The sequence below is a fragment of the Rhinoraja longicauda genome, chromosome 9 (assembly GCF_053455715.1).
Source record: "Rhinoraja longicauda isolate Sanriku21f chromosome 9, sRhiLon1.1, whole genome shotgun sequence".
Taxonomy (NCBI): Eukaryota; Metazoa; Chordata; class Chondrichthyes; order Rajiformes; family Arhynchobatidae; genus Rhinoraja; species Rhinoraja longicauda.
In genome coordinates, this window is record NC_135961.1 from 46,374,757 (window position 1) to 46,390,999 (window position 16,243).

Genomic DNA, 16,243 nt, shown 5'->3' on the forward strand with positions numbered 1-16,243 from the left:
CACTTTTTAATATTGTTCATTTCTACAATGTGTATATCTTTCCCTTAACCATTGGAGCGAGGTTTGTTCACTGTTGCCTATCTTTCTATTTATGCTGGGTTATTGTGTCCCTGTTAGCATTATCTATTCACAGGCAATTGAAGTCATCAATATGCTTGATTTCCTGTAACTCACCTCTGGTCACAGCTTTCAGCTTCAATAAAGCGCTGAGCCCAGCTGCTTCTGTGTTATTTCATCCAACATGCTTGTTGTTCCCAACATGACTCCATTAAGACATTAGAGCATTTGTCTAGTATCATTACTTTAAAAAAAAATTGCTGACTGATATCCCTGCTGATGAAGAAGTTTAGAAACCCCTTACGTTGTGGTTGAAAACAGATGATGCATTTGAGCTGAGAGCAGCTATATGGGTGAAGAAATTGCGAAATGGCGACTTGTTAAAAGTCACAGCTGTAACAGTTACTTGTGCATGTGTACACAAACAGAGGCTGTGATAGAACATCTGTGGGACCATTATATCTAGAATCCAGGTCTTTGCAACTGGCATATATAGTTTCTCAAGTAATTGTATTCTTGTATGGAATTTTAAAATCCTGGATGAATGTAGAAAGTGTCAGCCTGACACTTAAATGGGAAATTAGGAATGCAAAGATACGGCGTGGCAAGATGGCGTAGTAAAATCAATGACAATCCAAAGAATGTTATAAAGAGCAAGAGATAACTAAGGAAAGAGAAGACCTATTAGAGACCAAAAAACATATCCTGTGTGTGGAGGCAGCTAATGTAATAAGGATCGAAATGAATATTTTGTGACTGTCTTCACAAAAGAGATGTTGATTTACATAACATGAACAAGCGTGAAATATCAGACAGAATAAACACAGTGGAAGTGTTAAGGTGTTCATCATCTTTGAAAGTGAGTAAATCATTGGGCCTGGATGAAATATATCCCAGGCTGTTAAAAAGGAAGGCTCTGATAATTCTTCTTAGCTCTCTGGCTATTGGGATCGTGCCAAAGGATTGGAGGGAGAACTGCTAATGTTGAGTAAAGCAAGTAATTACAGGCCTGACCAATTTAGTTTGATTTTGTTGTTGGGCATATTATTGTCCATTCTGAGCTGCAGTGTAAATCTTAATTTAAAAATGCACAGATTAATCAGGGACAGTCTAAAATGACATGTTAAGGGATTGTCATGCCTGAGTGACTGGAATGAATGTTTTGAGGAGGTAACAAGGAGTGTTAATGAGCATTTGATGTCATCGACATGGACTTTAGCAAGGGTTTTGGGACTGGTCAAAGGCTAAAGGTCCATGGGATGGTAGGGAGAGAAGCAAACTAGCTCCAAAGTTGGCTTGATGGCAGGAAGCAAGTGGTAATGGTTACACAAAACACTGCTGATAACTGATTAAGGGCGGCACGGTAGTGCAGCGGTAGAGTTGCTGCTTTACAGCGAATGCAGCGCCGGAGACTCAGGATCGATCCTGACTACGGGTGCTGCACTGTAAGGAGTTTGTACGTTCTCCCCGTGACCTGCGTGGGTTTTCTCCGAGATCTTCGGTTTCCTCCCACACTCCAAAGACGTACAGGTTTGTAGGTTAATTGGCTGGGTAAATGTAAAAATTGTCCCTAGTGGGTGTAGGATAGTGTTAATGTACGGGGATCGCTGGGCGGCGCGGACTTGGTGGGCCGAAAAGGCCTGTTTCCGCGCTGTATATATATGATATGATATGAACTGTAATTAGGAGTAAAAACCAAACTGCTGGAGGAACTCGTGGGTTAAGCAACATCTGAGGAGGCAAAGCCAAGTTGAGTGTTTTGCATCAAGACCTTCATCGGGACTGAGAATGGAGAGGGAAGAGAGCCAGCGTAGAGGTAAGTCAGTGGCTGGTAGGTGATAGGTGTAACCAGGAGAGGTTGGGGATGATGGGCAGATGGGGCCAGGTTGGGGAAGAGAGGGAGGAGTTGTGAGAGAAAGTGACTGATGGATGGTAGGTGGAAACAGATAAGGAAAAAAAAGAGCAGATGGAGCCAGGTGTCGGGAGAGTAGGGGGAAAGTGGAGACAATGGCTGGAAAATGATAAGTGGAACCAGATAAGTGAGGGATGATGGGCAGATGGAACCAGATAGTGGAGAGGATAGGAAGGGTAGATTAAGGAAGAAATAACATGGATGAACTAGTGTGTTGGTGACAGATAGATAGGAATGGGAAAGGTGAACAAAGGGAGAGAGAATCTATATGGCTCAGTAGAAGTGGGTAAGGAACACAAAGTATGAATTACTTGAAACTGGTAAATTCAATGTTCATGCCTTTGGGTTGTAGGCTGAGGCGTTGTTTTTCTAGTTTACTTTTGTCTTTGGAGTGGCAGTGGAGAAGGCCAAGGACAGACGGGTTGATGAGGAAATGTGGAGGGAAGTTGAATTGACATGCAATTGGAAGCTCAAGATGGCCGTTGCACTCAGAGCAACTCAGTGCTACTCAAAACGTTTGGCTTGTTCTCACCGATGTAGAGGAGGACACTTCAAGAGCACCAAATGCAATAGATGAAATTGGAGGAAGTATAAGTATACTGCCACAAGAATTCAGCATTTACCATCAACCATCCCCACCATTTGGTCCATGGCTCTTCTTGCTACTGTCTTTAAGTAAGAAGCCTAAAGTTATGCACTACCAGGATCTGCAACAACTATTATCCTGCAATTATCAGATCCTTGAACCAACCTGCACAACGCTAATCCTAGCTTACGCCATGGAACACCATGGACCACATGGAACGCCATGGACCACATGGAACACCATGGACCACATGGAACACCATGGACCGCATCTTGCACCACCAGGGACTTGTTATGTTTTCGAATTGTGTTTTGTATTAATGTCTTGTTTTTTTGCACAGTTCTTTTTACTATCTTGCAGAATTCATGTGCAATTTATGTATATTTTATATTTGTGTGTTTGTCTGAGTCTGTGTGCCTGTGATGCAGCTGAAAAAAAAGATTTTCATTGTACATTTACCTTCACCGTTCTTGTGCATATGACAATAAACTCGGCAACTTGACTTGGATCTCTGCCTCGCTTCGCCTCGGTGCCTGGATATTGTTCAGGGAGGTGATGTAGGTACAAGTATTTGAACAAGAGTAATTATTGATGAGTGTCTTTATGATACTACAGCCTTTACTAGTGGGTATCCACAGGACTCGGTGCCCAATTCGTTGCTTTATATAATATTATTGATTTAAACCTAAATGTAAAGGATGTGATACAAACATTGGCCTTGTGATTGACAGTGAGGAGAACGTTTTAAGCAAAAGGTGGAGATGATCAGTCATTGGGCAGAAAAATGGAAAACAGAATCTAATCGAGTGAAGTAATGCATTTGGGGAGGTACAATAAGATAAGGGAATTTACAATGATTGGGAGGATATTGAGTGATGTGAAGGAACATAAGAAGCCAGGGGGATATGTCCATGGATCCTTAATGGAAACAGATCAGGTCAATAAGGTGTTAAAAAGGCATATGGGATTATTCCTTTAATTAGATGATGCATAAAATGCAAGTGGAGAGAGGCCATGCTGGAAATTAACACAACACAAATTAGGCCACAACAGAGTGCTGGAAGAACGTAAAGCCCACCGTTTGACCTGTTTTTACAAAATTTTAAAAGGCCAGCTCGACATAGATCACCACATCTACACCAAACCCAAACCTATCAGGAGTAGACGAGGGCAATCGATTCAATTTGAGATACCAGCTATCAAGACAGATGTGTATAGCAATTCATTCTTCCCTCGCACAATTAAAGCATGGAATAGTCTTCACCCTACTATAATTATTCAACCAGATGCAACTAAATTTAAGGCAGCTCTTCTCCAAGAAGCCCTTCTTGCTTAAGTCCGTACTCCGCCACCTTCAGTTTAAATTCCATTTGGAATATTTTGGAGGACCAAGAACCAAGAAGAACCAAGAACCAAGAACTCAGCAGGTTAGGCAACATCTGTGGAGGGAATGGACAGATGACATTTCAGGCCAGGATCCTTCTTCAGACTGATCACCACTGACCACCAGATCTGGTCACCACATTACACGAAAGATGTGACTGCATTAGAGAGTGCACAGAGGGATTCATTATAGATAATGTGGGACTCAAGAATTGTACCTATGAAGAAAGCTGGGGTTATTTTCTTTAGAACAATAAGGTTGAGGGGAGACTTAATTGAGCTGTAGAACATTATGAACAACTAGTACAGAATAAGAAAGATAGATCAACTTCTCTTAGTAGAGAGGTCAAAGACCAAGAAGTAGAGATTTAAAGTAATTGGCGGAAGGATAAGATGGAGGTTTATAAAGTGTTATTTTCATCAAAGGGTAATAGGAGTCTGGAAAACACTGACTTAATCGGATGTAGACGCAGATTTGTACCTGGATTTGTACGTTGAAGAGACATGACATGTAGGAGTATGGACCTGGTGCTGAGATTAAGTCTGCTTCTTGTTAAATTGCCTCAGATACAAGGGCAGAGTGAGCTTCTTCTGCATTGTCATTTTTCTACGATTCTATGAAATTTGTACATTGAAGGTGACTGGTTCATCACGATCATACCAGTTCAAAAACGCTCTTCAAACTTGCGTCCATCCCCCGCGACCAATCAAGAGCCCTGTAGTTTATGGTATGTCAAGTGCTCACCGAGGTGAATTTAAGTCTGAGACATACGTCCTTGGTAGTGTGTCAATATTTTGAGGGAGTCCTCAGGGCTGTATTAAAACTTTCAGGGAGTCCTCTGCACGTGTGTCATTATTGTGTAATAGTCCAAGTCTAAGTCAATATTTTCAGGGCATCCCGATGAAAATGCCAATATTATCTGAGTGCCCCTGGGAATATTTCAATATTTGCAGTGATTCCTCCACACAGAAAATCTGAAACTGGTTTTCTCAATATAACAAAAACTAAAATGGACCATGACAAATATTAGAATTCAGGAGTCTTCTCAAAAATCCAAGCCAAAGATGACAGAAATTGAAAGTATAATTATTCAGCATTTCCTTTCAATAAAATTAGACCTAAGATTATCCCATTGAATTGAATAGAAATGCAGAGTTAATAGCAAAAACAATAGCAAACTTTTTTTTTCCTGATTGAGCTTCCTGTCATTAGAGCTTCAAGTTGTTCTTTATATAGAATAATACATGACTGGGATTGTATAACATGCAGGCAATTATTCACAAGGTCCAGGAGATGACACAATGATTACTACCTTGTAATCACTCACCATCACATTTATTTCTTTTAATAAATACTAATCACATCGGAAGCTCTTGCCATTTGGAAGTGTGCTCTGGCTGCAGCATGACAGTTCACAGAATGTAATCTGACATCCCATTCATTGCATTGTCTGATTACCAATTCCGGCAACTCACTCCAGACCAGTAACCTTGCAGGAGACCAGTGGTTTTGAAATTTGAAACCCAAGTCTTTGTTTTGCAGAATAAAAAATGTTTTGATGGGATTGGCTGAATTCTTATGAATATTTGATTGCAATTTTAGAACTGCAGGCTTCTTTTCAATTCAAACATAATGTACAAACTCATTTGTACATAATCTACCATGCCGCTACCTAAATTTCTTCAGGGCAATCTTTAAGTGGTAAAATTTTAAAAGAATTAGAAGAATAGAGAGACTTGGGGAGTTCACAAACATAAATCTTTGACAACAGCAGGATGAGTTGACAAGCATGCTATAAATAGAGACACAAATACGAGTGTGGCTAAATCTTTATAATTATAAGGGGGACTGGGACCAATTGGGAGAGCTTTACCAAAGAGTTGACATAGGCACCATGTGTTATGCAATTCTATAATTCATTCAATACAAACATATATTTTTAATTTTTTAACAAACCTAAATCTTACTGACACTTATTGTAATATAAAGTATGTTAGAACGAACATCATGTTTTCATATAGAATTAACCATCGTATTCTGTTTGTCTAATGAACAAAGTTTAATAATGATTTAATGACACTAATTGATAACAAGATTGTTGGACCAATGTGCATATATTTGATCCTGAAAGCCATATAAGATTTAATTAAATAAGATACTGATTGTAAATCCCCTACCCTTTCCCCCTCCTAAATGCCACATTTAAACTTGCAGACACTATCATTCAGGATGCTTTGCATTGGTCACTTATTTCATTAATTTACTCCATTATCAGCTAAATAAACAAGGTGATGAATATATTTGCTGTGAGTACTGAAGATCTACAGGGAGTTTTGTGACTTTGGTTTTATGGCACTCTGACTGTGAGAGCCAAAAGTGAGAACGCAATTCCCACCTGGAAGAATCAATCATGCTGACATTTTATAAATAGGCTATTAGCAAAGGAGATTAAGATGAATAAATTGAAGGTAGATATAAAACTTGAATAAAACTTGTTTGGAAGAAGAACAGGATTTAGAAGAGGTTTGTCAGGGTATTTTAAAGTGGGTGGAGCATTAATGATTTGGAGGTTGTACGGGACAGCATGGGGCAACAGAAGGACATTATGAGTAATTCTGAGGGCCAAATTGAACTGCAGTGAGGTATCAAGATAGTGGAATGAGCAAAAAAAAAGCTGGAGCTTTAATTAAACCAGTAGGTGGGAGGTGGTTCACTTAGGTAAGAAAATAAAAATCGTTTGAAAAGGTTGGATGATATGGAAGAGCAGAGGAACCGGGGGTGGGGGATATTGGCTTCATATGTTATTAAAAACATTAATCAGTAGACAAGGACATTAAACATTTCATGCCGTTTTCAATTTCATAATAGATGTACAGAACACAAAACTAATGTCAATTGTAGATCTATTTGAAAATGTAATAAGTGGCGCTGTAGCACAGAAAACTCAACAGATCAGGCAGCATCCGTGGGAAGAGAAATAGTTAACATTTCAGGCCTTAGATAGTTCATCCGGTGTTATAGGAAATGGTTACGTTGCTGATTTAATAACCAGTGCATTTGCTATGCAAGTGGAGCAAAAATAAACTGGAGGAATTTGGATTGCAACGTTTGGATTTATTGTTGGAGCAAGGGGGAAATGGTCCCCGATAACGATTCAACTATGTTTTCTTGGGTTTTGAAGGTTTAAATCTTTCTCTACCATAGTTGCAGGGGTCTATCTGGGACTATTGATGTTTTATGGGTTTTTAATGGATTTATAATAGTAATATTTTTGTGATACTCTCCAATTGCAAAGTGGTGTGAGGATTTATTATGTATATCGTCTTCATTCCTGTAATAGTGTTTTCTACATGTCCTCAACATATCAGGTGATGTTATCAGTACCAGCCTGACAGTCTGATCTGGTTACACCTAAGGAGTGGCTTCCTGCTTGGGTTTTATTTTTATGTTAACTTTTTATTTTTCCTCACCTCTTTAACATTTTGCAGTCCGTGGCTATTTTTCACTGTAGAGGGTCAAGCAGTATTTGTGGAGGCAAAGAGATTTGGGTCAAAGCCCTGCAATTGGACCAAGTGAAACCATGAGTTTGAATCCCATTATTAAAAAGCGAGTCTTGCCTCCTTCACCAGAAATATTTCTATATTCTCTTACAACATAGAAGGAAATAATTTAGTCTATTGAGTTCATGCCAGTTCCCTGGGAAATCCCATATCTCCACTAATTTCATGGAGATATACTGCATGGAAACAGAGCCTTCAGCCCAACTTGTCCATGCCAAATAAACTGCTGATCTACATTAATCCCATTTGCCTGCATTTGGCCCACATTCGATTAAACCTTTCCTGCCCATGCCATGTGCTTGTCCAAATATCTTTTAAAGATAATGGTATCTGCCTCTACCACTTCCTCTGACAGCTCAACTTACCACCATCCATGTGAAACAAATTGCACCCCCGGATCCCCTTTAAAGCTTTCCCCTCTCTTCTTAAACATGTATTTTCTCTGTACATGTAACACTATGTTGTACACACTATTTATTTTCTCTTTTGAAGTATCTATATACGCTGTATGGTATGATTTGCCTGGATAGCACACAAAACAAAGTTTTTCACTGCATCTCAATACACGTGACCATAACTAAGCAATGCCAATACAGTCTATCGTGGGGAAAAAGACTGTGACTATCTGCCCTATCTATGTCTAAACCTCCATAAGATCACCGCACAGCTGCCTTCACTCCAAGGAAAACAGCCTGCCCTGTATAGTCTCTCTTTATTACAAGCTTTCCAGTTCCAGGAATGTCCTTTTTGCATTTTTCTGCATCTTCTCTAGTTTAATCTCATCCTTCTCTATCTTAATCCCATTTAGTACTGTCTAACCAATGATTTGTACGACTGTAACAAAACACCAAAACTTCTATATTCAATGCCTTGGTCAATTAACTTAACCATAACACCATACCTTCTTCACCTCTATGCCACCACTTTCAGGGAACTAGGTGTTTGTACCCTTGGCTCTCCTGGACCTCACTGTTCAGTAATACTCCCCATTCACTTTTAGATCCTGGCATAGTTTGCACCACTTTGCACTTGTCTGAGTTAAATTCCATCAGCCATTTCCTTGCCAATTTTCCCATTTTATTCTGTTGTAACCTTAGGCAACCTCCATCATTGTCCATTATAACACCAAATTTAGTGTTGTCATATCTGGACATATCAGGGCATATCTGGCCTGTATGTAAATCCATGGCCATTACTATGAAATGCCCTCTGTATTGAGATGCAGTGAAAATCTTTGTTTTGTGTGCTATCCAGGCAAATCATACCATACAGAGTAAATAGTGTGTACAACCTGCGAATTTCCTTCAACTGTTCCTAGATTCTCCCACTCATCTACACGATAGAGCCAATTTACAAAGGCCAGGGAACCTACCACCATACATGTCTTTGAGATGTGAGAGGAAACCGCAGCCATGGAGGAAACACAAGGGGAATTTGTAATTCAGGGCAGGAAATCTGCTGTTCCTATCTGGCCTGTATGTAAATCCATGGCCATTACTATGAAATGCCCTCTGTAATGTCCACAATTCAGAGGGGACAATTACAAATTAAGAACAGCCTGTAAATAAATGGAAGAAAAAAATCACAGATTTAGGCTCTAAGCAAAAGGAAGTCTACTGAAAGCTTGGAGTCCACATGGAACAGAATGCTGCTTGGTTGTTTTATTTGATAGTAGTTTAAAATTATGAAGGTTCCTGGTAGATCGAATTGGGTAAGATGTTTTCATTATTCTAGAGCATCCAGAAGTCAAGTCAAGTCAGGTGGAGTTTATTGTCATATTCACATGTACAAAATATAAATTATACATAAATTATGCTTAAAAGTACAGCATATATAAATTATACATAAATTATGCTTAAAAGTACAGCACCACGCTACGAAAGGGTTGCACAGCTAGAGAACCATTTACATTGCAAGTTACATTACATTGTATTTATTTAGTTACTATTTCTCAGCTAAATTCAGTCAGAGCCAATCTTTAGTTGGTAATTCAGAAGCTCTGTGAATTCCATGAGGGTAAATTTCCGTTATCTGAACTGCCACAAAATGGGGGTAGAGTTAGACATGGATGAAGAGTTCTACAATGTATTGGTTTGATGATGAGATTTGGAAGAGAGGAAAGGACATATATTTCTAAGAGAGCTGGGAGGATGCGAAAGGCCTGCTCGGGTCTGAGGAAGAAATGAGGTCAAAAGTTTAGAATAGTTTAGATTAGTGGTTTCAGAAAAAAAGGAATAAAGGGAACACATGGGATTAGGAGTATGGAATCTGCTGAGGATAAATGCCGACTGAGCAGCTGAGCTTGATTCTGAGTTGTAATTCCCAATATTTTTATTCCATGTGCAATGTATTCAGCCCTGATTACTCTGCAATGAACGGCCTGGATAGAATGCATCCCAGTAGGCACAATGTTTTTAAATCTGCCAATAACACTTCCATCTGAGTCAGTGCTTGGGCCCCTGTTCTCAAATGAATACAAATCTTTTGTTTCGCTATCGTGCTGTTGTCAAAAGACACCCAGCCTCATCTCCAAGACTGATACTTTAAACAAAGGATCGCCAAGGTCTACATTGCAACAAGCACGGCACATTTCAGGAACAACTGGGGCTAGAGAGTACTGATCGAGAACAGTGATCAAGTCTGACATAACATTTTTTATTACTAAATGTTTGTGTTCTTCGTATCCAAAGTCGCTGGCAAGTTGATCACTAAGTATCCATTGTGTTGTGTCCAAGCTGATGATAAAAACATCTGGGATGAAGAATTCGGTAGTGTCACTCTGTGCATACTTGTTGGCCTTTCTCCTTTGCAATGTTATGCTACTTTTCATCAGTGTTAGGAATGTCTATTAACTGCTCCATCATTCTGCCGTGGAAGACATTTGGGATGGATTTTTCTTCCTTAAATTGTAATTGTGCCTTTTCCCCTTGCTGAGGTACCCAATGACCCCCATAGACTCCATCAGCTGTCTTCTACAGGCATGCACCAGGATAATGTTTTTTTTTCTTTCATTGTCAGCCTGCAACTTCTATTTCATACACCTTTTGCACTGGCAACCAGAAATACATTTGTCCCCGGGGTGTTTCAGATGGCTGATCCACCTGGAACACATCGCATCTTGATTCAGTCCTGTTCCCACTTCATGCCCAAAGAAATGCTCTTCCTACTGTCAATGAAGAAGAGGATTTGATGTTTTACTATTTCCCATTCTTGGCCTAGTATTGCTGTCGGTCACTGTAGGAGTCTAATGGCTGGTTCGACTGAGATTAGTAAAGAGAAAAGCTTTTAAATCAAATCTGGAAAATGAACAGTCTGACCCGAACTGTTGCCCATTCCTTCTCTCCTGAGATGCTGCCTGACTGGCTGAGTTTGATTTATTTTGTGAATAAATACCTTCGATTTGTACCAGCATCTGCAGTTATTTTCTTACACCATTTATTCCATCCAGTTAATCCCAAAATGATTCTATATATTTTCATTCATTTAATTAATCTTCTGATAAAGGATTTACATTTGCCCCACCACTCAAAAGTAGATCCATATAATTTTCAGGACCTTGACAATTATGAAGCCTTATTTTTCATTCATCGTTAGATGAACTCCCTTTATTTACTCTGTTCCTAACCATTAATTTCTATCTTATGCATTTTCTGATGTGTTTAAAAACACCCTGGGGTGAAGTGACCTGTGCAATAGTGACCTGTGTAATTTGACACCAGGCTATTTCACCATTCCATCCACCAGATGCAAAAGAGAATGGAAACGACCATCAAAGTGCTTCTGTAGCTGAGCCTTATTGTAGGCAACTAAAGAGCAGTGGCTGGTACAACAATGTATCATTATAATTAATATACACTACATAAATGCTGCTAATGTCATAACATTTTGATTGACCTCTCTCTTGTGCCGATCATGGATGTTGCCTGGCATTGATAGGTATGATTGTTACTTGTAACTTATAAGCTCATGCATGAATATTGTCCAGGTTTTACTGCATGCCAGCATGGATTGCTTCACTTGCTGATGTTATAGATTCATATAGTTACACAGCACGGAAACAAGGCCTTTGGCCCAACTTGTCCACATCGACCTGCATAAAATAGTCCCATTTGCCTACATTTGGCCTATATCCTGCCAAACCTTGCGTATCTATGAACCTGTCCAAATGTCTTTAACATTTTTCATTTGTACCTGCCTCTGCCACTTGACCTAACAGTTTGTTCCAACTACCCACCATCTGTGTGGTAAAATTTGGCTCTGAAATCAATTTAAATCTTTTCCCTCTCACCTAGAAAAAGGCCCTCCACTTTTAGATTTTTCAACCCTGGAAAAAATACTGTGGCCTTATCTACATCATTCATGATTTGTGAATGGATTTATGCCGTGTCCTGAGTTTTGACATGATGGAAGGAAGATCATTCATGAATCAGCCGAAGATGGTTGGGCCTGAACACTACTCTAAGGATCTAGTGCTGTGATCTCCTCGGATAATTGTGTTCCACCAATCATGTAATACAAGAGGAAAAGATAACAGGCAATATGAATGAGTCGCTGTGAGAGTAGCACAGCTGCAAGATGGAGATGACTGTGACTAGATTTCGCTCAACACCTCCGCTCAGTTCGCCTCAACCAACATGATCTCCCGGTGGCTCAGCACTTCAACTCCCCCTCCCATTCCCAACCTCACCTTTCTGTCCTGGGCCTCCTCCAATGTCAGAGTGAGGCCCAGCGCAAATTGGAGGAACAGCACCTCTTATTTCGTTTTGACAGTTTACACTCCAGCGGTAAGAACATTGATTTCTCTAACTTCAGGTAGTCCCTGCTTCCCCTCTCTATCCCCTCCCCCTTCCCAGTTCTCCCACTAGTATTCCTGTCTCCGACTACATCCTATCTTTGTCCTGCCCCCTCCCCTGACATCAGTCTGAAGAAGGGTCTCGACCCGAAACGTCAATCATTCCTTCTCTCCCGAGATGCTGCCTGACCCGCTAAGTTACTCCAGCATTTTGTGTCTACCTTTGACTGCAACTAAAGATAATTACTAAACTAGAAAGATTATCTCACAAGGAAGCCATTGACTAAAAAGGGCCAAAATCTAGACAGCCCGATTTCACAACTATCCACTCAATGAAAGTCTAAAATACTGCAGATTTTGGTGGCATGGTAAAATGCAATAAAAAGGGAAGTGTTAGGCAGGCACACAAAAATAGACCAAGCAGCATTGAAGAGAAGAGCCCTCTGTAGCGATAAAAGGGGAAGGAAAGATATGCCCAATGCCAGAATCCTCTTGAACCTCCCTTTTGTCTTTCTCATGTAACCTTCAACCTCTGTTGCACAGAGTCTCTTGCCCAGAGTAGGTGAATCGAGGACCAGAGGACATAGGTTTGAAAAAACTGAAGAAATGGCAGGCAAGTTGGTGCAGTGTGTTTCCTGCAGGATGTGGTAAGTCAGGGACACCGCTGGAACTTCTGGAAACTATACCTCCAGAAAATGTGTCCAGGTGCAGCTCCTGAATGAACGTGTTGGGGAACTGGAGAAGCAGCTGGATGACCTCAGGGCCATCTGGGAAAACAAAAGTTTCCTGGACATGACCTATAGTGAGGTTGTCATGCCAAAGATACAGGAAGAGTGAAGGTGGGTGACTGTGAGAAAGGTGAGTACAAGTGGAGTGACCGGCTGTGCCTAATGAAAATAGGTATACCCCCTTGGTAGCTGTCGGGGCAGAAGATGCTTCCAGTCCGAACAGCGGACAGGTCGGTGGCCTCAATGATAGCGATGAGACTTGACCGGTGAGACCGATGTCGGGCAGAGCCATAGTGGTGGGTGACTCCATTGTCCAAGGTACGGACAGGAGATTCTGTGGTAGCAGGTGAGACTCAAGGATGGTCTGTTGCCTCCCTGGTGCCAGGGTTCAAGATGTCACGGACCGACTTTAGAACATCCTAGAGAGGGAAAGTGAACAGCCAGAAGTAGTTGTGTATGTGGGCACAAACGACGTTGGGAGGAAGAGGAAGGAGGTTCTGCAACGTGAGTTTAGAGAGTTAGGAAGGAGACTGATAAGCAGGACTTCAAGGGTGGTTATCTCTGGATTGCTTCCTGTATCTCGTGCTGGTGAGGGCAGGAACAGTGAGATAGGGGATCTGAATGTGTGGCTGGGGGGCTGGTGCAGGGAGCAGGGATTTAGATTTATAGACCACTGGGATCTCTTCTGGGGTAGGGGTGACCTGTACAAAAGGGACGGGATATACCTTAACTGGAGACGGACTAACGTTCTGGCAGGCAGGTTTGCTAGCGGAGGGGTTGACAAATTGGGAATATAAAGATGGAGTTAAAGGGGAAGTGAATACAGGAAAAGTTACAAAAGACTCCCGAATTAATGGGAAGGAAAGTTTGAGAAGGAATAAGAGAGTAAGGTCAGGGCCAATAGCGACCGGTGTGAGAGGGGAGGTGAATACCGAAGTTAGAGTGCTGTATATGAATGCGTAAAGTATAAGAAATAAAGTGGATGAGCTTGAGACTCAGTTAGAAATTGGCAAGTAAGATGTTGTGGGAATTACAGAGACATGGCTGCAAGAGGACCAGGGCTGGGAACTGAATGTTCAGGGGTATACGTCCTATCAAAAAGACAGACAGGTGGGCAGAGGGTGGGATAGCTCTGTTGGTAAGGAATGATATTCAGTCCCTTGCAAGCGGTGACATAGAATTAGGAGATGTATAGTCAGTTATGGATACAACTGAGAAATTGTAAGGACAAAAGACTCTAATGGGAGTAATCTGCAGGCCCCCAAACAGTATCCTGGATATGGGGTGCAAGTTGAATCAAGAGTTAAAATTGGCATGTCACAAAGGTGGTTATAGGAGATTTCAACATGCGGATAGACTGGGAAAATCAGGTTGCTACTGGACCCCAAGAAAGGGAGTTTGTGAAGTGCCTCCAAGATGGATTCTGTGGCAGCTTGTACTGGAGCCTACCAGGGAGAAGGCAATTCTGGGTTTAGTGTTGTGGAATGAACCGGATTTGATAAAGGAACTCAAGGTAAAAGAGCCATTAAGAGGTAGTGATCATAATCTGATACGTTTTAATCTACAATTTGAGAGAGAGAAGGGAAAATCGGAAGTGTCAGTATTACAGTTGAGCAAAGGGGACTATAGAGGCATGAGGGAGGAGCTGACCAAAGTTGACTGGAAAGAGACCCTAGCAGGGAAGATAGTGGAACAACGATGGCAGGTCTTTCTGGGAATAATACAGAAGGTGCAGGATCAGTTAATTCCAAAGAGGAAGAAAGATTCTAAGGGGAGTAAGAGGTAACCGTGGCTGACAAGGGAAGTTAAGGACAGTATAAAAACAAAAGAGATGTATAACACAGCAAAGATGAGCGGGAAGCCAGGGGATTGGGAAACTTTTCAAGAGCAACAGAAGATAACTAAAAAGGCAATACAGGGAGTAAAGATGAGGTACAAAGGTAAGCTAGCCAAGAATATAAAGGAGGATAGTAAAAGCTTCTTTAGGTATGTGAAGAGGAAAAAAATAGTTAAGACAAATGTGGGTCCCTTGAAGACAGAAGCAGGTGAATTTGTTATGGTGAACAAGGAAATGGCAGGTACTTTGGATGAACAGGTACTTTGGATCTGTCTTCACTAGACACAATCTCCCAGATGTACTAGTAGACAGAGGTGCTAGGGTGACGAAAGAACTGAAGGAAATTCACATTAGGCAGGAAATGGTGTTGGGTAGACTGATGGGACTAAAGGTTGATAAATTCCCAGGGCCTGATGGTCTGCCTCCCAAGGTACTTAAGGAAGTGGCTCTAGAAATCGTGGATGCATTGGTAATCATTTTCCAATGTTCTATAGATTCAGGATCAGTTCCTGTGGATTGGAGGGTAGCAAATGTTATCCCACTTTTCAAGAAAGGAGGGAGAAAAAAAACAAGGAATTACAGACCTGTTAGCCTGACATCGGTGGTGGGGAAGATGCTGGAGTCAATTATAAAAGATGAAATTGCAGAACATTTGGATAGCAGTAACAGGATCATTCCGAGTCAGCATGGATTTACAAAGGGAAAATCATGCTTGACTAATCGTCTGGAGTTTTTTGAGGATGTAACTAGGAAAATGGACAAGGGAGAGCCAGTGGATGTAGTGTACCTGGACTTTCAGAAAGCCGTCGATAAGGTCCCACATAGGAGATTCGTGGGCAAAATTAGAGCACATGGTATTGGGGGTAGGGTACTGACATGGATAGAAAATTGGTTGGCAGACAGGAAACAAAGAATAGGGATTAACGGGTCCCTTTCAGAATGGCAGGCAGTGACTAGTGGTGTATCGCAAGGCTCAGTGCTGGGACCGCAGCTATTTACAATATACATTAATGACTTGGATGAAGGGATTAAACGTAACATTAGCAAATTTGCAGATGACACAAAGCTGGGTGGCAGTGAGAAGTGTGAGGACGATGCTATGAGGATGCAAGGCGACTTGGACAGGTTGTGTGAGTGGGAAGATGCATTGCAGATGCAGTTTAATGTGGATAAATGTGAAGTTAGGAAAAGGGGAAGTACAATGAGATTTGGGTGTCCTTGTTCATCAGTCATTGAAAGTAAGCATGCAGGTACAGCATGCAGTGAAGAAAGCTAATGGCATGTTGGCCTTCATAACAAGAGGAGTTGAGTATAGGAGCAAAGAAGTCCTTCTGCAGTTGTACAGGGCCCTAGTGAGACCACCCCTGGAGTATTGTGTACAGTTTTG